At 43.4% G+C, this 26141-nt stretch overlaps 1 long non-coding RNA gene, 1 other non-coding gene and 1 pseudogene across 2 annotated transcripts; 2 read left to right on the top strand and 1 right to left on the bottom strand.

The window, feature by feature from the left end:
• Nucleotides 1-1720: 1720 nt before the first annotated feature.
• trnai-uau (transfer RNA isoleucine (anticodon UAU)) lies at nucleotides 1721-1814 on the bottom strand. The gene is made up of 2 exons: nucleotides 1777-1814; nucleotides 1721-1756 (listed from the first exon to the last, which is right to left on the bottom strand). It is a non-coding gene; the product is annotated as a tRNA-Ile (tRNA).
• A 14591-nt stretch (nucleotides 1815-16405) lies between these two features.
• Nucleotides 16406-20073, top strand: LOC115144531 (uncharacterized). The gene is made up of 3 exons (XR_003865826.2): nucleotides 16406-16599; nucleotides 18301-18532; nucleotides 19728-20073. It is a non-coding gene; the product is annotated as an uncharacterized LOC115144531 (long non-coding RNA).
• A 558-nt stretch (nucleotides 20074-20631) lies between these two features.
• Nucleotides 20632-26141, top strand: part of LOC115143931 (liprin-alpha-3-like) — a 74362-nt pseudogene continuing 68852 nt past the window's right edge.

Raw genomic sequence — 26141 nt, 5'->3', positions numbered from 1 at the left:
CTAGGAAGGAGAGGGCTTTTGGAAGAACAGACATTTCTCAGCCTTGATGTACAGGTCATGCTCCAACAGTCGACCAAGCACCCTGCGCACCAGGGACACATGCTCGGCGCTGTAGCGGAGTATATCAGAATGTGGTCGATATACACCACTACACCCTGCCCGTGCAGTTCCCAGAAAATCTTGTCAACAAAGGTCTGGAAGACTGATAGAGGATTCATCAACCCGTACAGCATGACGAGGTACTCATAGTGCCCTGAGGTGGTACTAAATGTCGTATTCCACTCGTCCCCCTCCCGGATACGCACCAGGTTGTAAGCGCTCCTGAGATCCAATTTTGTGAAGAAGCGCGCCCCGTGCATTGACTTGATCGCACTGGTGATGAAAGGCATCGTGTAGCTGTACCTCACAGTGATCTGATTGATACCCCGATAGTCAATACACGGGCGCAGAACTCCATCCTTCTTCTTCACAAAAAAATAAACTTGAGGATGCAGGTGAAGTGGAGGGCCGAATGTATCCCTGCCCCAGGGACTCGGAGACCTATGTTGCGTCTACCAGGAGATTTATCGCACAATCCCCCCATTGATGGGGTGGTAATTGAGTCGGCCTCTTCTTACAGAAGGCGAGAGCCAAATCGGCATATTCTGAGGGGATGTGCACGGTGGAGACCTGGTCTGGACTTTCCACCGTAGTAGCACCGATGGAAACCCCTACACATCTCCGTGAGCACTTTCGTGACCACCCCTTGAGAGCCATCTGTTGCCACGAAATAGTGGGGTCATGACAGGCCAACCAGGCTAGGCCCAGCACCACGGGAAACGCAGGAGAATCAACAAGGAAGAGACAAGGAGAGATTCTCTCCTTGTGACCCTCCTGCGTAACCATGTCAGCCCTAATCAGCCCTGACCCTAATGGTCAACTATCTAGGGCGTGCACAGGGACGGGCATATCCACAGGAACAAGGAGAATCCCTAAACTATGGCAAATGAACGGTCAATAAAATTCCCAGCCTGAATCTACAAGCACCTTATGCTGGGAATGCGGGGAAAACTCAGGAAATGTAATAAACACATACATGTGAGCAACAGACAATAGTAGGGAGAAATCTGAGAACAAGAGAAAGAGAGTGATGTTAATAAAGTGACTAACACAGTAAAACAAAGAATAAATACGAATATCACAGGAAAGTAGTGCAAGGTTTGGGAATAATAATTATTCATATGTCGACAAATGTCCCCATTTCTCTCAGTAATAGGAAGCTATAGGATTTTAATAAAACCATGCAGTGGCTGAAAGAAGCTGTAACGGGTTTCTTCTTCCTCCTCTGAGGAAGAAGCGTGTTATGTATCCATAATGTGGTTTAATGGAAAATAAAGCCTCACCAGGAGCAAGTGCTTTTCTTGAACCCTTTGCCTAAGAATGAGACTCTTAATCTCAGGGCCGTGGGTTGAGCCCCACGTTGTTCGATTCTTTTCTCTGCCGAAGCACCAACTCACTTTGCGAACAGCCCTCCGCTTGGACTTTCGAGCAGGCTTGCCATCCTGCTTTGCTGATGTGTCAGGCATTGCTGGTAATGCAGAAGACTATACATTTGAATTGTAGCTGTCCCTGCACTCTGACCTGTTATATCAATGACATACCGATTACTTATGAAATAGATTGAATAAATGCTATTTTTCTGGACAAGAAATAGACAGGCAGAGATTTCAAGAAAAGCACTTGCTCCTGGTGAGGATCGAACTCACAACCTCAGCATTGCATCGTTGCATACTGCTGTATAAGTACCACGCGCTAACCGACTGCGCCACAGGAACTATGCAGAGCATGCTTACTGACCACCATATTTTGCACCAACATATCTGTACGATTTTCGGTCCAAGTCAGTACTCCAATTGATCTGCCTGGCAAACTCAGACATTTGAGCACGAGCCTCTTAATCTCAGAATCGTAGGGTCGATACCACAAATGGGGTGATTCTTGTCTGAGCCGTAGCACCAACTCACTTTGCCAACAGCCATTCACCTGGACTTTCTAGCAGGCTTGCCACCCTGAGGTGCTGACGTGTCAGGCATAGCTGGTGATACAGAAGACTATGGAATTGAATCCTAGCTGTGACTGCACTCTGACCTGTTATCTCAATGACATACCAATTAATTATGAAACGTCCTCCTATGTGTATTGTATAAATGCTCTTTTTCTGGACAAGAAATAGACAGGCAGAGATTTCAAGAAAAGCACTTGCTCCTGGTGAGGATCGAATTCACAACTTCGGCATTGGTTCGCTGCATACTGCTGTATAAGTTCCACACGCTAACCGACTGCGCCACAGGAGCTATGCAGAGCATGCTTACTGACCACCATATTTTGCACCAACATATCTGTACGATTTTCGGTCCAAGTCAGTACTCCAATTGATCTGCCTGGCAAGCTCAGACATTTGAGCACGAGCCTCTTAATCTCAGAATCGTAGGGTCGAATTGAATCCTAGCTGTGACTGCACTCTGACCTGTTATCTCAATGACATACCAATTAATTATGAAACGTCCTCCTAAGTGTATTGAATAAATGCTCCTTTTATGGACAAGAAATAGACAGGGAGAGTGTTCAAGAAGAATACTTGCTCCTGGTGGAGCTTGAACGCACAACCTTGTCATCAATTTGCTGCATATTACTGTATAAGCACAATACACTAACCGATTGCACCACAGGATCCATTAACAACACTCTCACTGATCACCATATTTTGCACAAACGGAGCTGTACGATATTCGGACCAATACAAGATTACCATTGAGGTACCTGGCTAGCTCAGTCGGTAGAGCATGAGACTCTTAATCTCAGGGTCGTGGGTTTGAGCCCCACGTTGGGTGATTATTTTCTCTGACGAAGTACCAACTCACTTCGGGAACAGCCAACTGCTTGGATTTTCGAGCAGGCTTGCCATCCTGCTTTGCTGATGTGATGTGTCAGGCATTGCTGGTAATGCAGAAGACTATACATTTGAATTGTAGCTGTCCCTGCACTCTGACCTGTTATGTCAATGACATACCAATTACTTATGAAATAGATAAAATAAATGCTCTTTTTCTGGACAAGAAATATACAGGCAGAGGGTTCAAGAAAAGCACTTGCTCCTGGTGAGGATCTAACTCACAACCTCGGCATTGCTTCGTTGCATACTGCTGTATAAGTAACACGCGCTAACCGACTGCGCCACAGGAGCTATGCAGAACATGGTTACTGACCACCATTTTTTGCACCAACATATCTGTACGAATTTCGGTCCAAGTCAGTACTCCAATTGATCTGCCTGGCAAGCTCAGACATTTGAGCATGAACCTCTTAATCTCAGAATCGTTGGGTCGATACCACAAATGGGGTGATTCATCAATCCCAGAACAACAGCAAAGGACCTTGTGAAGATGTGAGGAAACTTTCACAACACACTGTTGGCCCTCAAGCCCCTACTTCACCACTACCACATATCTACAGTACTAAATCCATGTGCATGTGCATGTATAGTGTGTGTGTGTGTGTGTGTGTGTGTGTGTGTGTGTGTGTGTGTGTGTGTGTGTGTGTGTGTGTGTCTGTGCCAATGTATTCTCAACTGATTCCAATGGCGACACATTTTCTGTCAGTGAAAGTTCAGAGAAAATGTTGGAAAATCATGCCCTCTTCTATAGAATCACAAGTGACATCAATCTATCAGACACAGACATTACAATGACTGATGGGCAATCAGTATCCAATCAGGGAGAGAAGCTGGAGGGGCAACCAGTGAGATTTCAAGAGCAGATGAAGTGACCTATAGTGTGGTAAGACCAACATATCAACAAATTGAAGGTTGCCACCATTCAGAATCCTCCACAAGTCATGGTACAGCCACAGACGATAGTGGAGACATCGCTACAACCAATGAGCAGCAAGACTCAACATCTATGGACCTGAACGCACAACTAACACTATCTGGTAATCAAACATCATGTGCATCAACCAAACCAGACCTATGCATCTATGAAGAGATACCGGACAATGACGCCTTGTCCAAAGCAACTGAGAAACCCAGTCAAGAGAGTCAAGGGAAAATCAAGAAAAGTAAGGAATCAAGGAAAGCTATTCCCGAATCGTCGGATAATCGTGAATCAGAACAGGCTCCCTCTATGGATACACGTCGAAGGGCAAAAACAGGAGAAGGAAATTGTGGAAGAGTTGAGACAGTAGATATGGAGGTAGAACAGGAGGGATCTTCAGAGTTGAATGTGGGTAATATCAGTTTAGGTGGAGAGGTGGTCCAAAAAAGAGGTAGCCTATCCAAAACCAAATCTTTAGGCCTATATGAGGGTGAAAGCGTGGGTCGAAGTGCCTCGTTTGGAAGAGGGAGAGTAACAGTACGGCGGACAAGTTTATAGAGACCACAAAATTGAGGATGACAAAACATATGTAGTACAAGAGAGACTAGAGTCGTGAGCAAGATAGGGGGGGGGAGAGTATAAAAGTGATAGAGGGAAATAGTGTATTGAGGAGAAGAGAAGAGAGAAATTGGGGGAATGGGACTGTTGTCAGAATAGGAGAATGATGCAATAGGATCACGTTTCAGGGAGAGATATTGATGTTTACCAATAAAAACAGTTAAACATCTCAAGTTATTTTTTATGTTATATATCCTGGAAGTATTGATCAGAAAATAAATCTATGATCAGGATATACTACTATCAAAAGAAAAGTACATACGTGGAATTCACCCTAAAATCTGTATATACTATATGTACACATTTTGATCGTTTGTAGTATGAATATAATTTAAGCTACAGTACTAGCTATAAACTAATCTACATGTTAAATGTCTAAGGTTACAGAGTCATTCCACCCAGTTTACATATCTAACACTGAGCAAATACACACGTATCACAGTTGGATGGGGGTTTATTATTCACAAATCACGTATTATTATTCTTACTGTTTAACATTAATTGTGCTTGTGATTTGTATCTTAAATGTCTTAATTAATAAACATATATTTGCCATTACCATGGGTTGCACTGAAACTATTATTATAAAATTAGGAACATTAATGACATACGTGGGAGTAATGCATGTTTTTGCTCTTGTTTCGTCAATAGTGCTTTCTTTCCTTCAACACTGGTCTTCTAGATTCCTACTCCCTCTGGTTAACTCTTCTCTGACCAGGCCTAATGCAGAATTGCACTGTTATTTTTTTTAAACGCCCTTGTCACTTTAAATTTTTGCTGTATCTCAGTCAATGACATCACTGTCTGAGAACACATTACATCACCACTTTGCTGGGCTCTGTTGCAGCTTAAAAACAGCCCTACCTTCTGAATTGACTGTACCAAACTCAACCAGCTTATTTGTTTACCTGAGATATGTTATCAATATCGGCATAGCCTATATGGAAACTACATTTATATCAAACAATGTCTTGTTAGTTTATTTATTTTAAAGAACATTCAATGCAATGGAATTGAATATAGGCTAGTATGTACATGGTCTACTACTCACACATCAACATATTCAGAATACAACATGACAACTACATTTACAAACTGCAAACTAATGCATGTAATAAACATATAATAATATTATTGTCATATTGTATTGACTATAATTGTCATTACAATACCGTACTCAGCCCGGAATGGATAGTTTAGCCTACTTTTATGTCATGCATATCTTAAAAGAAAAAAGACTCCCGCGTTATAATAGAGTAACATAAAAGATAAAAGATGCAAACAACTATTTACAGATGTAGGATCTTAATTTGATCACTTTTTTTGTTGCTGAGAATTTTCCTGCTTAGCAGAAAATGCAAACGTGTAGTGTATTTGAGGTTTAAAAAGGCTTCTAAAGTTAGTAATTTATACTTTCAAATATCAGACTTGATTTGCCCTAACGAAAAATGTTTCAACCCTGACAAAAAATATTCCATTAATTATAATCCACATAATAATTTACATTTTCTGTTGTTGCAGTGTTATTTTCCTGCTGATGCAAGCTGGTTCAAATGAATATCCCACATCTGTAGAAATGTACATTCGGTTAAATATTCACTAATTGGTGCAGTGAGCGAAATTACAAACATCAGAGGCCATTTTACAAACTAAAAAAGTTATTTGTACAAGTATAGTTTCAACCTCTCCCTGTCTGTGTCTGTAAAACCAACATGTTTCAAGCAGACCACCATAGTCCCTGTGCCCAAGGTAACCTGCCAAAATGACTACCGACCCATAGCAATCACGTCTGTAGCCATGAAGTGCTTTGAAAGTCACAATTATGACAGAAACCTAGACCTACTCCAATTTGTATACCGCCCCAGCAGATCCACAGATGATGCAATCTCTATTGCACTTCACGCTGCCCTTTCGCACCTGGACAAAAGGAACGCCTATGTGAGAAAGCTATTCATTAACTACAGCTAAGCGTTCAACACCATAGTGCCCTCAAAGCTCATCACTATGTTAAGGACCCTGGGACTAAACACCTCCCCTCTGGACCCTGGACTTCCTAACGGGCCGCCCCAGGTGGTAAGGGTAGGTAACAACACATCAGCCACGCTGATCCTCAACACGGGGCCTCTCAGGTGTGCATGCTCAGTCCCCTCCTGTAGTCCCTGTTCACTCATGACTGCAGAGCCAGGCACGAGTCCAACACCACCATTAAGTTTACAGATGATACAACAGTGGTAGGCCTGATCACAAAAACAACGAGACAGACTGTAGGGAGGTCAGAGACCTGGCCGGGTGGTGCCAGGACAACAACATCTCCCTCAACGTGATCAACACTAAGGAGATGATTGAGCACGGCCCCATTCTCATCGATGGGGCTGTAGTAGAGCAGGTTGAGCTTCAAGTTCCTTGGTGTCCACATCACCAACAAACTAACATGGTCCAAGCACACCAAGACAGTCTTGAAGAGGGCACAACAAAACCTATTCCCCCTCAGGAGACTGACAAGATTTGGCATGGGTCCTCAGATCCTCAAAAGGTTCTACAGCTGCACCATCGAGAGCATCCTGACTGGTTGCATCACCGCCAACCTCAAGGCACTACAAGGGTATTGCGCATGGCCCAGTACATCACTGGGGCCAAGCTTCCTGCCATCCAGGACCTCTATACCAGGCGGTGTCAGAAGAAGGCCCTAAAATTGTCAAAGACTCCAGCCACCCTAGTCATAGACTGTTCTCTCAGCACTTTTTGCCAGTCCTGTCTGGTCCAGCGACGGTGGGTTTGTGCCCATAGGCGACGCTGTTGCCAGCGATGTCTTGTGACCTGCCTACAACAGGCCTACAAGCCCTCAGTCCAGCCTCTCACAGCCTATTGCGGACAGTCTGAGCACTGATGGAGGGATTGTGCGTTCCTGGTGTAACTCTGGCAGTTGTTGTTGCCATCCTGTTTTGATGTACCGATCCCCATGTTGTTACACGTGGTCTGCCACTGCGAGGACAATCAGCTGTCCGTCCTGTCTCCCTGTAGCGCTGTCTTAGGCATCTCACCGTATGGACATTGCAATTTTTTGCCCTGTCCACATCTGCAGTCCTCATGCCTCCTTGCAGCATGCCTAAGGCGCGTTCACGCAGATGAGCAGGGACCCTGGGCATCTTTCTTTTGGTGTTTTTCAGAGTCAGTAGAAAGGCATCTTTAGTGTCCTAAGTTCTCATAACTGTGACCTTAATTGCCTACTGTCTGTAAGATGATAGTGTCTTAACGACCGTTCCACAGGTGCATGTTCATTAAATGTTTATGGTTCATTGAACAAGCATGGAAAACAGTGTTTAAACCCTTTACAATGAAGATCTGTGAAGTTAGTTGGATTTTTACGAATTATATTTGAAAGACAGGGTCCTTAAGAAGGGACGTTTCTTTTTTTGCTGAGTTTCTATTCAAACTAGCCTAAAGCACACTATATTCACTTTTCATTTGTTAGGTTCTTATCATGTTATGCACTGTAAAACATTTCCTGTAAATGTACAGTAACATACTGGCATTCATTTTCCAGTAAGTTACTGTCATTTATTTTACAGTAGAACTACTGTAAAATTGTACATTACCACACATATTACTGTAATCTACTTTACATTACCGAGCCAGTTACTGTAATCTAATTTACAGTACCAATTACAATTACAGCATATTACTGTAACGACCACATATTACCCAGTGTTCTTTGCAAGTTTTTATTTTTACATTTACCTTTACATTTTGGTCATTTAGTGGGCACTCTTGTTCTTACCAACTTACAGTAGGTGCTTACAATCAAGGTTGTTAAAAAACACACATCAGTCATAGCAAGTAAAACATTTCTGTAACCATTACTGAAAATGTTGTAGTTAAGCATACACTGGCCTTCAGAATATATTTCTCTGACTATCTCTGGATAGTGCCAATACAGTACTAGGCTATTCACAGTAACTTGATGCCAGCAGCCTGTAACTACAATAACTACAATTACTACAATATCCAAAGCAAAAAAAACAGTACAATACAGTAAAAGTGACTAATAAACTGTATGATAGATATTTTGACAGTATTTTACAGACATTTCAAGGGATTGGAGCAAGCAGGTGTCACGTTCTGACCATAGTTCTTTTTTGTTTACCTTGTTTTAGTATTGGTCAGGACGTGAGCTGGGTGGGAATTCTATGCTGTGTGTCTAGTTTGTCTATTTCTATGTTTGGCCTGATATGGTTCTCAATCAGAAGCAGGTGTTAGGCATTGTCTCTGATTGGGAACCATATTTAGGTAGCCTGTTTTGTGTTGGGTTTTGTGGGTGGTTGCTTGGGCCGGCGTACATGGGTGGTCTCCTTGGGCCGGCATACATGGCACCAGCCTTGCGCATGGTGTCCCCGGTTCGCCTGCACAGCCCAGTGCAGGCTATTCCACCTCGCAGCACTGGCAGGGAGACCGGGACCATTCAACCAGGTAAGGTTGGGCAGGCTCGGTGCTCAAGAGCTCCAGTGCGCCTGCACGGTCCGGTCTATCCAGTGCCACCTACACGCACCAGCCCTCCGGTGGCAGCCCCCCGCACCAGGCTTCCTGTGCATGTCCAGAGCCCAGTACTCCCTGTTTCTCCTCCCCGCACTCACCCTGAGGTGTGTGTCCTTGGCCCAGTACCACCAGTGCCGGAACCACGCACCAGGCCTACAGTGCACCTCGCCTCTGTCCAGAGCTGCTAGAGTCTCCCGCCTGTCCTGAGCTGCTAGAGTCTCCCACCTGTCCTGAGCTGCTAGACTCTCCCGCCTGTCCAGAGCTGCTACAGTCTCCCGCCTGTCCAGAGCTGCTAGTCTCCCGCCTGTCATGAGCCGCCAGTGTGCAGGGAGCCGCCAGTCTGCAGGGAGCCGCCAGTCAGCCAGGATCTTCCAGAGCCACCAGTCAGCCAGGATCTTCCAGAGCCGCCAGTCAGCCAGGATATTCCAGAGCCGCCAGTCAGCCAGGATCTTCAAGAGCCGCCAGTGTGCAGGGAGCCGCCAGTCTGCAGGGAGCCGCCAGTCAGCCAGGATCTTCCAGAGCCGCCAGTCAGCCAGGATCTTCCAGAGCCGCCATTCAGCCAGGATCCGCCAGAGCCGCCATTCAGCCAGGATCCGCCAGAGCTGCCATTCAGCCAGGATCCGCCAGAGCCGCCATTCAGCCAGGATCCGCCAGAGCCGCCATTCATCAAGGATCCGCCAGTCGTCAGCCAGTCCGGAGCTGCCCTTCAGTCCCGAGCTGCCCTTCAGTCCCAAGCTGCCCTTCAGTCCCGAGCTGCCCCTCAGTCCCGACTACATCATACCAACTGATATTTGGTGAGCTGCCCCTCAGTCCCGAGCTGCCCCTCAGTCCCGACTTGTACCCGAAATGTTGCAAGATCGAATCCCCGAGCTGACAAGGTAAATGAAGATAAAATAATAATCTGTCCTTCTGCCCCTGAACAAGGCAGTTAACCCACTGTTCCTAGGCCATCATTGAAATTAAGAATTTGTTCTTAAACTGACTTGCCTAGTTAAATAACGAATACAGTACTTTATTATTCTATTGAACAATTATTCATCGACTGCTAATAGTGAATATGTAATTATATATTGCATCATACCAACTGATATTTTGTGTTTTATATCGCTTGCACTTTAGGCCTCAACAAAGGCTTATAAACTGACAAGTAACTACAACGCAAAACAGATTTAAAAGGACATGACAAGCTACTCAGGTGTGAGACTTGTTGCCACTCTGATCTGTCACCTATAAAAATGTAATTGCTAGGGAACCACTACCACATATCAGTTAAATTCACATACAGTGTTCTCACTAACAGGTACAACAAATATAGCCTCTTACAAGACACCCCTAAAAATATGTTAATGAGTCAGAAACAAAAATACATTGCTCCAAAAATACATTATGGTACTGTATTCTGAACTGCTGTAGATTTTTAGTTTGTATTACTGTATTTTTACTGTATTCTGTGGGGGTACAGCATTCTCACTCATGGGTGCAACAAATATACTCTTACAAGGTACACCTCAAAATATGTAAATGTGCAAGATACTTTCCCCGCCCACAACATTGCCCTTAATGCACCATCATTAATTCTATCAAACTCATTGAAGGTAATTTTACAGTGTTTACTGTTGCAATGACAGAAAAATAGTCTTACAATGCTCTGCGACACAGTATTACAGTGTTTAACTTTACTTTTGAAATTGCGGAAAAGTCTTATGTGCTGTAAAACACATTTACATGTGCATTCTACAGTGTTTTACTGTTGAAATGACAGAAACATCTTAGTGTGCATTATGCATGGTATGATGGTTAAGTATGTATGTCTGTCAACATGGCCTAGCTGTCTCTCAGAGAAGCTCCTGACCTCAGTGTGCAGTTCGGGGCCGGGCACAATGTGGGCAGAGTCGAACGCCGGGGCCGGGCTCAATGTTTGCGGAGTCAAGCGCGCTTAACACCCGTCTCCTTCATGGTCACCCAAGTTGAGGTAAACGTCTAAGGTATCAACGTCAACGAACGCCAATCTTAATCAAACCTAATCTACATGGGTAAAAATATAAACCATGGAAGTAAGTGAGACTGTCATTATTCATAATGTACTTTGTAATATTCATGTTATACCAGTGCAGTGGTACATTTTTATATGACCAACTACCGCACCAATGTTAGCATAGTGTTAATTAGCATGCATTTGCACGTGAGCTATCTTAATTGCTCACAATGAGGGAATCTTATTTGGACAAATTTGCCTACTTGAGCTGTAAGCCTAGGTTTAAATGTGCAGTGATGTAATCAATTTGATCGTTGATTTTCTGTGTTTCTTCAAGGCCTTGTTGTGTTTGGCTCTAAATGTGTATTGCTGATGCCATTCCCTTAGTTACACATAGCGAGTCTTCACAGCCTACATAATGTATACAATAATGAAATCACCTGGTCCCAACATACAGGGCAAGTCAAGAAAAGTCATTTTAACTTGTCCACACTGCAAACTGAAGGTAATTTAGAAAAACTTCAACACATCTACGAAGAAAGCAAACACATTGCTTTGAAACAGTGTCCGAGAAACGGTTTTTGGCATGTGAGTGCATTGATGTGAGAAATGGTGTGTTTGCAGTCGAAAATACATTTTCTGGTCCAGCAACATCCATACATGTTGTGAAAAATACTTGGGCTAATTCAGTTCCAACTGTGTTCAAAACTGTTATGCACGCTGGAGTATAAAAAGCTGTTGAATTGTACTTTTTCTCTACTTTCACATACACTGTGTTCACAGAAACATTGCTCGGATCTTGTCCCCTGGACCTTTGAGGACTTTTGGTGTGGATGATGTTCAGGTTAGATATTCCTTTAAATTATTCCATTGAACTGTACCATTTGATTGTCAGTCCTTTATTGAAGATTGTACCTTGTTCACACCACAGGGCCTAGAAAAGCAAGGGTTCTCAAACAACTGTGGAGTGCTTGTTTTGATGGTAAGATGCTTTTCAAAGTGTACCTTGTTCACACCACAGGATCTACCAAAGGTTTGTCAAACATCTGTGGGGTGTTTGTTTTAATGGTAAGATGCTATTCAGTATATTATATTGTCCTCTTTTCTGTTATAACATATGGAAAGTTATTATTATTTCTGTGCTTGCAGCATGCAGAGCACACTGTCGTTATTGATAAAAGTTATTATTATTTCTGTGCTTGCAGCAGGCAGAGCACCCTATCGTTATTGATACAAGTTATTATTTCTGTGCTTGCAGCAGGCAGAGCACACTGTCGTTATTGATAAAAGTTATTATTATTTCTGTGCTTGCAGCAGGCAGAGCGCACTGTCGTTATTGATAAAAGTTATTATTATTTCTGTGCTTGCAGCAGGCAGAGCACACTGTCGTTATTGATAAAAGTTATTATTATTTCTGTGCTTGCAGCATGCAGAGCACACTGTCGTTATTATTTCTGTGCTTGCAGCATGCAGAGCACACTGTCGTTATTGATAAAATGTATTATTATTTCTGTGCTTGCAGCAGGCAGAGCACCCTATCGTTATTGATACAAGTTATTATTTCTGTGCTTGCAGCAGGCAGAGCACACTGTCGTTATTGATAAAAGTTATTATTATTTCTGTGCTTGCAGCATGCAGAGCACACTGTCATTATTATTTCTGTGCTTGCAGCATGCAGAGCACACTATCGTTATTGATAAAAGTTATTATTATTTCTGTGCTTGCAGCAGGCAGAGCCCACTGTCGTTATTGATAAAAGTTATTATTATTTCTGTGCTTGCAGCAGGCAGAGCACACTGTCGTTATTGATAAAATGTATTATTATTTCTGTGCTTGCAGCATGCAGAGCACACTGTCGTTATTATTTCTGTGCTTGCAGCATGCAGAGCACACTATCGTTATTGATAAAAGTTATTATTATTTCTGTGCTTGCAGCAGGCAGAGCACACTATCGTTATTGATAAAAGTTATTATTATTTCTGTGCTTGCAGCAGGCAGAGCACACTGTCGTTATTATTTCTGTGCTTGCAGCAGGCAGAGCACACTGTCGTTATTGATAAAATGTATTATTATTTCTGTGCTTGCAGCAGGCAGAGCACACTGTCGTTATTATTTCTGTGCTTGCAGCAGGCAGAGCGCACTGTCGTTATTATTTCTGTGCTTGCAGCAGGCAGAGCACACTATCGTTATTGATAAAAGTTATTATTATTTCTGTGCTTGCAGCATGCAGAGCACACTGTCGTTATTATTTCTGTGCTTGCAGCAGGCAGAGCACACTGTCGTTATTGATAAAATGTATTATTATTTCTGTGCTTGCAGCAGGCAGAGCACACTGACGTTATTGCTCATACTTTTTATTGTTTATTATTCTTGACACTTTTGGGAATTTCTTACAGTTTTTACGCTACATACACATTTCATACATCAAACTCCTGGATGCTGATGTAACATGCTGTGACTTCTTGGGGGAGGGGATGTCTTCTACATCCTGAAATATATTCCTGGTGGGGGTATAATTATTATTATTATTATGATTTACTATTATCATTATTGTTATCATAACTATCAAACTGAACAACCTACTATTTCTTAACTTACAGTACGCTCTGTACATTGCAATGGAGGTATGCATAAATTATGAAATTCTCATCACTAGTGGATATAATGTTTTTTTGGATACCCATCCGATTGTGTGATTATATTTTTCAAAGGAAATCATGCAGCAAATTAGGTGATAGTGGTACCTAATTCTCCTGCAGAACTTTCCCATGCAGTAAGTCTTGAACATCATAAAAACTTTTCATTCGCATCCTTAAAATCATTTGTTTCACTGTAGCCAGACTCACCTGAATATTTTTTTCATATTGAATGTATATCATTCATTCACTAAGGTCTGAAGAGGAGGTTGAAAGATCAAAAAAGGAAGCAAAAATAAAACACACTACAGGTTGGAGGTGTCATATGATGAGTGGTATAGTCTTAAACCAATGTTTAAAGACTTAACCCCCACTTCCCCCTCTCCACTATATTTCAGGATGATGTAGAAGATGCAAGCCCCCCCCCCCCCCCCCCCCCCAGCTCCGCGGGATCAGGTACTGTGTAGGCTATTAGCTAAAAGTGCATTCTTGTACATACATCCCTAGAGGTTCCCTTAAATTACTTAATGACCACAACCTGTTTTCTTTCTAGACGATACAGAAAACAAAATGCATGGCGAACTGGGAGTTGTGAACTGGGTATGTAGTCTACTGTGTGTAATGCTGAAGGCTTGATGCATGGCAAGATATACTAGTTGTGATGACTTGTTGAGTAGTTATAGATATCACTGAAAACCCCTTTAGTAGTAGTGGCTTTTGTTTGCATGGTGGTATTGTGAAAGTGGGGTGTAATTTGACTTGATCACCCAATGAGGCAATACTGTTAATATTTATTCTTCCTTTTTCTTCAAGGAAGCAGATGTTCTTCCCAGGGACACCCTAGAGGCAGCAAGGTGGTGTGAACTCCAAACATTTAAAGGCACTGTTCCCCTCCCTAGTGTAATTGGGATGGATGGGGAAGACCGCATTACAACCCTTAAAGAACTACGGTTGTATGATGGCCTGGATGAAGAGGAACATATTCTCCTCAAGGAACCATTCATGTTACAGAGAGATTATGAGATGTTCTATGTGGTGGCAGATGACAACAACAAAATAACTGTCTTTGCCCCTTTTGAGGAGCAGGAGTGAAGCCATTTTTGAGGAGAGGTCAAACCTTGTTTTTGTCTGCTGTGTTAATTGCTTCTACTAAGGATGTAGAAGTCACCGAGTCTCTGATCTCTTTACTGGAGCTGGTATAACTTAATGTACAAAGCACATTGTACACACATTACGCTAGCTGTCTAGAGCACATCGGACTGTTAGCTTAAGAGGCCCATCGGACAAATTCTTTGGCCACTATACCTATTTTGCCAATTGGCCTGGTTTACCACACGGAGCCCTACTGATCCGTCTGCCGACGTCACAGCACGAGAGGGCCACAACAGACTTTCTTCCATCGCGACGTCCTTCAATGGCCCGTCTGCTAGCTTGCTAGCCCGGGCCCGCTAGCTGCCTGAAGCCACTCACTGGACTCCTCTATGATCACTCGGCTACGCATGCTTCTCCCTAACGTCAACATGCCTTGTCCATTGCTGTTTTGGTTAGTAATTATTGCCTTATTTCACTGTAGAGCCTCTAGCCCTGCTCAATACGCCTTAGTTAACACTACCACACATGTGGTGACATCACCTGGTTTAAATGATATTCCTAGAAACAATATCTCTTTCATCGTCACTCTATGCACAGGTTTACCCCCACTGTACCCACATCCTACCATACCTTTGTCTGTATATTATGCCTTGAATCTATTCTACCGTGCCCAGAAATCTGCTCCATTTACTCTCTGTTCTGAACCTACTAGACGACCAGTTCTTTTAGCCTGGAGCCTTATCCTACTCCTCCTCTCTTCCTCTGGTGATGTGGAGATGAATCCAGGCCCTGCAGTGCCTAGCTCCACTCCCACTCCCCAGGCGCTCTCATTTGTTGACTTCTGTAACCGTAAAAGCCTTGGTTTCATGCATGTTAACATTAGAAGCCTCCTCACTAAGTTTGTTTTATTCATTTATGTATTATTTATTTTGCTCCTTTGCACCCCAGTACCGCTACTTGCACACCCATCTTCTGCACATCTATCACCCCAGTGTTTAATTTGCCATAATGTAATAATTTCGCCACAATGGCCCATTTATTGCCTCACCCCCCTTATCCTACCTCATTTGCACACACTATATGTAGACTTTCTCTATTGTATAATTTACTGTATGTTTGTTTATTCCATGTGTAACTCTGTGTTGTTGTTTGTGTCGCACTGCTTTTCTTTATCTTGGCCAGGTCGCAGTGGTAAATGATAACTTGTTCTCAACTAGCCTACCTGGTTAAATAAAGGTGAAATATATATATATTTAATTCAGCTTGTCAGTATGTCTATATGGTATAGTCTTTCTCCAAAGTAAATCGCATTATAAATCAGGTATAGTTAGTAACTGTGTGTGTGTGTGTGTATATATATATATATATATTTACATTTACATTTAAGTCATTTAGCAGACGCTCTTATCCAGAGCTATATATATGCTCAATAAAATAATTTAATTAAAGTTATAACATTTATCAACACAATTTTAACAGTACATGACATACATAACCGCCGCAGTCAGGGGGAATCGCGCGCCGCTGTCAGGGGGAATCGCGTGCAGCAGTCAGGGGGACTTGTAATTAAATCAGGTGTTTGTTTGGCCTCAGTGTGTGTTCTTTGTGTGTGTGTGCGCGCACGCGGAAATCACAGAGAGATGTGGAGAATGCTGAGAGGATGTTTCTTTAAGACCCATTACCTTCCAATCCGACAGAGAGGGAGGCTATGGTAAGGTGGTGTAGCGCCGCTCCCCGCTCCCTTATGCCGTTTACATGTGCAAAGGAGAGAGACAGGGAGAGAGAGACAACCATATATATGTGGATTTGAAAGCAGCACAGGCACGGAGGCATAATCCGCGGAAAAATATTTAACGTCAGATTTGGACAGTGTGAGCATCGCGCGATGACTGTGGTAAGGATGTAACTTCCACCGCCCCTTGCAACCCATTTTCTTATGGCACGAAACGAGAAGAGTCTGGGAAATGTGTGCGTTTGTGTGTAGCCGATAACCAGGTAGCCTATGTTTATTGTGTTGTCAGGAAGGGAGGGGGAATATAGGAGGGAGGTAAATAAATACAATAAACGATGCAATAAAATAAACGTGACACCTGTACTGTACTTAACCTACAGGTGCGTTAGCAACACACACCTCGATTTATTTAGGGCGCTCACGAGAGAGAATGTAGCCTACAAATAACGGTATATGTAGCCTATGCTTTGCCAAGTTATTATACGCCTATAATAAACCAATACACTAGCATATGAAATACCGTTATTAAGCAACGATTTCCAAGAATAACGATTATTTTAATGCTTTTATCTCGTTTGTCTCTGGAGTAAATTGTATCCAAAATGCGTGACATGTATTTTGGATCCCATTCAGTGTATTTCTGACGTGCTGTTCACCATCAAATGAGTAGCCTATATCCTATGGCATGATGAGAGTTAACCATCCGAGATATCTTCCTGCAAACTGTGGATGTCTTTATGAACATTCAGGAATGTCTGTAGTTGTGTGGGGCTGTGTGTGTGTTTTATCAAATTATATTTTTCTTTCCATACATTAAAACATGGAAGTAGACTATAGCTGCCATCTCCAAACGCCTCGTTTTCAGCACTGAAACACTGCTGGGGACGCGATTAAAGGCATGTTTGATTGGCTTTCGTTCCTTTGATTCTGTCTCACTCTGCCCAGCTGCCGACAATCGGTTATTGATTTCAATGACGCGTTTCATGATATGAGGTGGATGGAAATAGGCTAACAGGACAAACCGCTGCCGTCTCAGTCATCATTAATGTGTGCACATGTCAAATAAATCATTTAATGTGTGCGTAAATGCTGAGTAGCCTATATAAGACAGCATTTATGGTGAATAGATCATGCCCCACTTTCTTCCAATGTCGGTAATAGCGCCCCAATGTCTGGTGAACAGTGCTGTGTAGGCTGCCTTGCTCCATCCTTCCTCACCAATCTCTCTCTCTCAAACATTTCATATTTTCCTTATTAGACCCCCATTCGTGGATAGCTGCTATTTTAGTAACCTAATACTGTACAAGATTGATGCCTGCTCCTAATTGGCCATATAGAGAGCAACCATGAGATAGCCTACTACTCTGGGCTGGAAAGAACAACCACAACCATGCTAGGAATGTGACAGCTATGGGGTGTTGACAGAGATGATGAGGGTGATGGCAAGTATGATGATAAATAGTATACAGAGATCATTTTGTAGCTGTTCAATGATGCAGTATTAGTCGACATTGCATATTAGTCCGTGTGAAATTGGTATCACAAGCCCAATCATCTTTGACTCTATATAATCATTTGTCTATCATTTGGAACTTTGCTTGTCTTGAGAGGTTTGTCGCCTTTGTGTCAACTGTTTGTATTGTCATTAACATGTTTGAATAGCCTACCCCACAAAGATAATGAAAACACTACTACATTACTATTGGTATTATATTTTGTGGAAAGGCTTGGGCCACATCTAGCACTTGTCCTGAAGTGCAGGGACTAAAGAGTCACATTGCCTGGTTGTCCAGTCTGTTTGTGCTTTGATCATATGGCAGTGTTCTGCATTGCTTTTGAATGTGTTTCTGTAAATATCTCTAGTCCCCTGTACAGGCACACTGGCCATCACTAAGTACCCTTACCTCAGAGCTGAATCAGGTGTGTCAGTGCTGGGCTGGAACAAAAGCCTGCACACCTAGTAGCTCTTCAGGACCAGGGTTGGAGACCACTGCTCGTACCAGTAGAAGGATGGCATGAGATACAGCCTCGGTGGTCCTCCTTAGCTCTCCTGGATGAGCTGGAAGATGCTGGTAGAGCAGCAGAAGTAACCCAGGTGCAGTAGGTGCTGGGTGGGTTACAGTTTGCCAGACATCCTCTTCCTGGCAGGTCATGGAGGGAATGCTATAGTGGTTACCCAGACTGACTCATGGTTCTGATGGCCTGACTTGCCCTATCTACAGCCACCACATCATGTAATAAAAATGTAACACCTAGACCAGTGGTATTCCTTACTGGTCCTGACTGGGCACTCACAGGGTGTGCAGGCTTTTCATCTATTACAGCATTAACACACCAGTTTCCAGACACCGATTTCTTAAATCAAGTATGTGTTAACAAGGGGCAGGGACAAATGCCTGCACAGCCTGTGGGTGCCCGGGACCAGGCTTGAAGAAAAACACGGATCTTTCCTTAGATCTCTATTTTAGGCCTATCCTCTCTGTTCACAACCTGGACAGGTGTGGGAAACAAGCTTTTTCATCCAGTCACCTTATTGATCTGTGATCATTAGATAACTATAAGGGAAGGAAGGGTTTGTAAAGTATTGGGACACAGGCTGGGAGTTGTAGTCTTCCCAGGCAGCCCTTTGTTGTTACTGTACCACTAGTAATCTCTCTCGAAAAGACTACAGAGCCACTATGTGCTGGTCAGCTCCCCAATCTGGAGAGGTGAGGGTCTTCAGCATTTAGATTAGGTTACATAGGTCTGTGTGGTCTCAAAAGCCTGCACACTCTGTGTCTCACCATGACCAGGATTGAATCAAATAATCAGCCATTTTTTCCAAACTTGATTAGCTGAATCAGGTGTGTTAGTGCTGAAAAAAAGCTTGCACGCGCTTTGTTTGTTAAATCACAGAGAATACACTAATATGTATAACACACGAGATGTGGTCAATATCTGGGTCATGTTCAGTAGGGAGAAAACATGTAGAAATGGGGAGGTACTACCAATAAGATCACAGATTGCAAAGGTTTAACACTGGAAAACAAAACAAACACGTGCCCTGCTGAACACGGCCCAGGTCCCACACCTATATTTCATTACATATTTCGTATCATTATCTGTCCATGTTTGAGAGATGCTTGAGGTTACTACAGTTACAGTACATCAAGTTACAGTACAGGTTTATGTTGTGGAATTGTCTTACAGTAGTTGTAGTACTGGCCTAGCTTGTCTTTTCCTATGTTGTATACAATACATTAACTGAGGTGGGCCTAGTGTGACGCTTTGTCTATCTTTATTTCTTTCAGCTATCGCTCCGGATGTTGTGAAGACCCAACCTGTGGATCCAGTCGGAAGGTGGGGCCTTCCACTATCCATTCCTCCCCTCCCTTTCCTCAGCCAATGCTAGACTCCCACCACAGCCCAGTTTCACAAAGATACTTCCTCCTTCGGTCATTCAAGAGCACATAGATCAGGGATTATCAACTAGATTCAACCGCGGGCTGATTTTTTTCTTAAGTGGATGGTCAGGGGGCCTGAACTGACCGCAAGAAGCCCAACAGATATAACATTTGACTAAAACAATAATTTCAAATCTTTCTTGCATTTGTATATGATCACATATATCTCTCTATTATGCGTGAGAATACTTTGGAACAGATTTTCAAAATTAAAATCACTTGTAGCTGGTTTGCTGGTGTCTTTTATGTCCAAAAATAAATAAATAAATATTTTCTTTGCACGACAAACTTGGGGGGCAAAATAATATCACCAGAGGGCCAAATTTGTCGTGGCCCCTCGGGCCTCCAGTTGCGGAACCCTGACATAGATCCTTCCTAGTAAACAAAACCCAGGTTGTTGCACAGAAAGAAAAAAGCAGGGAGAGAGAAAAGTGCACTAAGCCTATTTGTTAGTGTTGTTTTGGGGAGAAGTAGTAATGCAATAGATGGCATCAGAAGGAGTGTAATGGAAGCGTCAAACATGATTGAAAGCTATTTTTTTTACAAAGAAATAAAGGAACAATTTATCTTTTTTATACACTGTCATATCAGTCAGAGATGAACAGACTCAAACAGAAGATCTTGTTCAAGTAACAGACATTCTGAATCACACGTACACACACTTTGACCCACCTACACACAGGGCTTTTGGGTAAACACAAACTCCCAACATAGACGTTTTCTCTCAGAACCCGCCACACACTCCAGTCTCATGATGATGTGCGAAGTGATGCCCACCATTTCGGAGGACGGGCGCGGTGGAGGCCTCTCCTCTCCTGGGGTTGGGGCTGGGGGCCCTGGTGGTGCCATAGGGGAAGGGGACTATGGTAGCCGAGGAGAATCAAGGGGTGGGGGTGATGAGGGAGGCAGCACAGGGAACCTGGAGTCCCTGATGGTCAACATGCTGACCGAGAGGGAGAGGCTGCTGGAGAGCCTGAGGGAGACCCAGGACAGCCTTGGGACGGCCCAGCTACGCCTCAGAGAGCTAGGCCATGAGAAGGACTCTCTCTCGAGACAATTGTCCATCGCCCTGCCACAGGTACAGTAGTGTGTGTGTGTGTGTGTGCACGTGTTTGCGTGGGGGGGTACAGTATGTATGAGTGGCGGTACAGTCTATCTATTTTCATGTGAGTGAGTATGTCGGTGTGATTGGCATTTCTGAGTGTGTATTTGTGTGTTTGTGCGTGCGCGCGCGTGTGTGTGGTGCAGGTGTGCGTGTGTGCGACTACATGTGTGCGCGCGTGTGTTCATGCATGCGTGTGTTCGTCTGTGTATGCGTCAGTTGCAGAGCAAAGCTGGCTCACAATAAATCCCTGCAGTGGCAGATCAGTGTGCTCCCCCATTTAGAGAAAAACTATCGACAGTGGAGCGGGTCATCAATTAATTCTACTCCGTCCTCTTTAGAATTACCGGTATTGTACTTACACATGGAGAGGATTTGTGCTTGTGTTCCCTTTTGTCTTTTTGCTCCCTTACTGTCTGCATTTTCTTTGAGCTAGTTTTCATCTCAGATTGAGGGAAACATTTGTTTGTTTTTAGAACTGTAATTACCATACAGTCATTGGTAATAGGTGTAATAGCCTATGGATCTGATAGGACATTATACAGTGGTACTGTGTTCATATTTTTCATTAGATTGACCTTCATGGCCACCGTAGGTGAAGGCTAATCTACTTCAGTGGGTATATATACTAACTTTGTAGACTGAGATTCGCTCTTAAATTGTTCTTAAGTTGTGTGGTCGACAGAAGCAATAATGAGTGAAGGGAAGGATACAGAAAACGTATCATTTCCACAAGGAATGGGAGAAGGATTATTTTTTCGTCATGTCAAACTCAAGATTTGTGTGCCTCATCTGCCATAACAGCATCGCTATCCCAAAGAAAGGTAACATAGAACGACATTTCAAAACCACACACAAAACCCAGGAAAGAGATTTTCCAGCAACGACTGAATTACGAAGAAGAGAAGGTACAATAACTAAAATATCTACTGGAAGCGCAGCAGTCAATTTTCACAGGCCTGTGACATAAGGGAAGGCGGCAACCATAGCATCTTATTATCTTAAACTAAGCAAAAAAAGAAACGTAATTTTTCAGGGCCCTGTCTTTCAAAGATAATTTGTAAAAATCCAAATAACTTCACAGATCTTAATTGTGAAGGGGTTAAACACTGTTTCCCATGCTTGTTCAATGAACCATAAACATTTAATGAACATGCACATGTGGAACGGTCGTTAAGACACTAACAGCTTACAAATGGTAGGCAAGGTCACAGTTATGAAAACTTAGGACACTAAAGAGGCCTTTCTACTGACTGAAAAACACCAAAAGAAAGACGCCCTGCTCATCTGTGTGAACGTGCCTTAGGAATGCTGCAAGGAGGCATGAGGACTGCATATGTGGCCGGGGCAATAAACTGCAATGTCCGTACTGTGAGACGTCTAAGACAGCACTACAGGGAGACAGGACAGACAGCTAATCGTCCTCACAGTGCCAGACCACGTGTAACAACACCTGTACCGGATCGGTACATCCGAACATCACACCTGCGCGACAGGTACAGAATGGCAACACCAACTGCCCGAGTTACACCAGGAACGCCCAATCCCTCCATCAGTGCTCACACTGTCCGCAATAGGCTGAGAGAGGCTGGACTGAGGGCTTGTAGGCCTGTTGTAAGGCAGGTCATCACCAGACATCACCGGACAATGTCGCCTTTGGGCACAAACCCACCGTCGCTGGACCAGACAGGACTGGCAAAAAGTGCTCTTCACTGATGAGTCGCGGTTTTTGTCTCACCAGGGGTGATGGTCGGATTCGTGTTTATCGTCGAAGGAATGAGTGTTACACCGAGGCCTGTACTCTGGAGCGGGATCGATTTGGAGGTGGAGGGTCCGTCATGGTCTGGGGAGGTGTGTAACAGCATCATCGGACTGAGCCTGTTGTCATTGCAGGAAATCTCAACGCTGAGCGTTACAGGGAAGACATCCTCCTCCCTCATGTGGTACTCTTCCTGCAGGCTCATCCTGACATGACCCTCCAGCATGACAATGTCACCAGCCATACTGCTCGTTCTGTGCGTGACTTCCTGCAAGACAGGAATGTCAGTGTTCTGCCATGGCCAGCGAAGAGCCAGGATCTCAATCCCATTGAGCACGTCTGGGGCCTGTTGGATCGGAGGGTGAGGTCTAGGGTCATTCCCCCCAGAAATGTCCGGGAACTTGCAGGTGCCTTGGTGGAAGAGTGGGGTAACATCTCACAGCAAGAACTGGCAAATCTGGTGCAGTCCATGAGGAGGAGATGCACTGCATTACTTAATGCAGCTTGTGGCCACACCAGATACTGACTGTTACTTTTGATTTTGACCCCCCCTTTGTTCAGGGACACATTATTCCATTTCTGTTATTCACATGTATGTGGAACTTGTTTATGTCTCAGTTGTTGAATCTTGTTATGTTCATACAAATATGAAAATAAACGCAGTTGACAGTGAGAGGACATTTATTTTTTTGGCTGAGTTTAGTTATCACTGCGTAATTCAGCAGCAAGCTTTGTGTGGGAAGATGTTAAACATGGAAGAGGTGATGGATGTTGCGATGAAGATTGTGTGTTCTATTTGAGCAAGAAGCCTACAGGGAGACTATTTCGTGCTCACTTAGACGAGACTGAAGCGGAACACACAGACCTGCTGCTGCACATGGATGTGTTGTGGCTGAGCCGAGGAACATTTTTCAGTGAGTTGTTGCCTGAAATCAAGGAGTTTCTCAAGGTCTCGAAACATGCAGAATATGTACACCTAGAGGACACACAGTGGCTCCTGGATTTATCTTTTCTCACTGACCTAACTTACATGCTTAATGAACTGAATGTAGAACTGCAAGGAAAAGGCAAACATGTAATTGAAATGATCAGCTCTGTGAACACTATTAAAAGCAAACTACAACTGCTCACAAGAAAGCTGCAACGTAAGGACCTGCACTTGTGTCAACACAATTAATTTAGAACTTGAACGTCAGGGCAAGGATACAGCACAGCTTGACAGTGCACCTTACGTGGAACAAATCCAGAGCATCTTTTCTGAGTTTGACAGTCGTTTCACTGACTTTGCATCACTTGAGCCTATTGCCACTTATATGTGCTTTCCGTTTGGCAGAGACATAAATGTGGAAGTCATTGCCTCCAAAATGGGATCACTTTTGCAGTTGGACACAACTATAGCAGAAACTGAAATTCTCACCCTTCAAAATGACATTCGGCTGAACTCCAGGGCAACCACTGAGATGAAGGAAGAGTTCTGGGAGCTACTGCTAGAGGAGAAGTATCCCAACATAAGAAGATGTGCTCTCAACTTATCAGCCCTTTTAGGATCAACCTACCTCTGTGAGTCAGCTTTTTCTCACATGAAGTACAGATCTGTTATGACTGATGACCACCTTGTGGCCTGCATGAGACCTGCAACAAGCTGCTGCAGCCCAGACTATGAAAAACAACTTGCCTCCACCCTATGCCAAAAGTCACACTAAGGTAGGAAATTAAATGAGTTGCACTTATTTGTGGAAAACATGTTATCGGTCCACATTATATTTGGGTATCAAATAGGTATCATAGCAGCAGGTCCATATTCAGTGGTGTGTTGCGTTTCATACATTTTGTTGGTTGGTTTAGATTTAGAGACTGGTAGATCTCATCAGGCTGGCAAATGAAAAAGTAGATCTCATGTCAAAGAATGTTGGGCACACCTGATCTAGCTGATCTAAGGTGTAATCATTAGTCCAGACAGTTGCAAATGAGAGTTTAGGTAGGCTTATTCCCATTTCATTCCGTTAGCTTCCTTTTAAGAAACGTTTTTCAACAGAATTGGTGGAATGACTACACCCCTGATGACCCGAACACCAGTGGAGACTGCTGAGGGGAGGATGGTTCATAATAATGGCTGGAATGGAGTAAATGGAATGGCATTAAACATCTGGAAAACATTTGATACCATTCCACGAATTCTGCTCCAGCCATTACCATGAGCCCGTTCTCCCCAATTAAGGTGCCACCAATCTCCTGTGACGCACACACAGTTCACTTATCGCATCTATGTCTGCTGAGATCTCCTGTGTGGTAGTTTGCTTGTTGCAGGAGGCCAGTGGGCAGAGCTGGGAGGATAGTCAGCTGATGTGGCGCAGGTGGGCTATAAAGGGTGGCCACATCAGCCAACACACTGTCTTCCGTCACTGGCAGGCTGGCTTCCACCACCTTTGTTTTTTTGGTCTGTTTTCACCATACAACCTCTCCACTCATCCAGACACTACATACACTACTGATCCTACAGACAGCCACAGTTTATGTTTTGTTTTTATTATTATTTAGTTTAATAAATGTATGCTTGGTTTACGGGGCCTCAACTGCACACACACAGCTTATTCTGAAAACAAGATTTTTGAACGGTACCCTAGTACCATTCTGTGATTTTAGATTAGAATTAGTAAGTGTGCATACAAGTACACAACAATCACTCTGTACAATAAACAAAGCATACGTGAACTGTACAGTATATAGCACACAACTACTAATTGGACCGTGTGATAAAGGGTATGTTTGTATGCTACTCTTTAAATAAGAGTTCTACTGAATGGAGCCCAAAGTCTCTCCTTGATCATACAGACAGTGAGAATGAGAGAGAGATGGAATACAAATAAATGACCCGAGATGCCAAGTGAAATTCTGACCCTTATCCAAAACAAGGACCAACCCCAGAAAGCAGAGTGCCAACAGTCCTACTGTGTCACCATCTGTATACTCTCCTTCTCTTATCTCTGACTCCCATCGCTGTCCCATTGCATTTCATGCTGTATGTTTCTGTGTGTCTTAGGCCATGTTGACGACAGAAATTGTTATGGCTTACATTGCAGCATATACATTGTCATTGTAGTCCTCCAGTCTGAAGGTAGTCAAGTGAAAAAAAACGAAGGTTCTAAGCTTGTGCCTCCAAAATGAACATTATAAAGATGGTGCTGCCAAAACCAAGCTTCATTTGGGGGTTTCCTTTTTCTTCCAAATAATAGGGATAATTTTCACTTTTTTTGGAAGGGTACGGATCATAAGGATGTGTATGTGTGTACTGTACATGCATGTGTGTTTTCAGAGTTGGTTGCACACCTAGCTGATTACAGTATATTTCCTGTAATATTGCGTCTACATTGATTGAGTATATGTGAGCATGTTACAAGTC

Source organism: Oncorhynchus nerka, linkage group LG16, assembly GCF_034236695.1.
Source record: "Oncorhynchus nerka isolate Pitt River linkage group LG16, Oner_Uvic_2.0, whole genome shotgun sequence".
NCBI lineage: Eukaryota > Metazoa > Chordata > Actinopteri > Salmoniformes > Salmonidae > Oncorhynchus > Oncorhynchus nerka.
The sequence above is the reverse complement of the archived record's forward strand: the minus strand, read 5'-3'. Positions and strand labels throughout refer to the sequence as shown.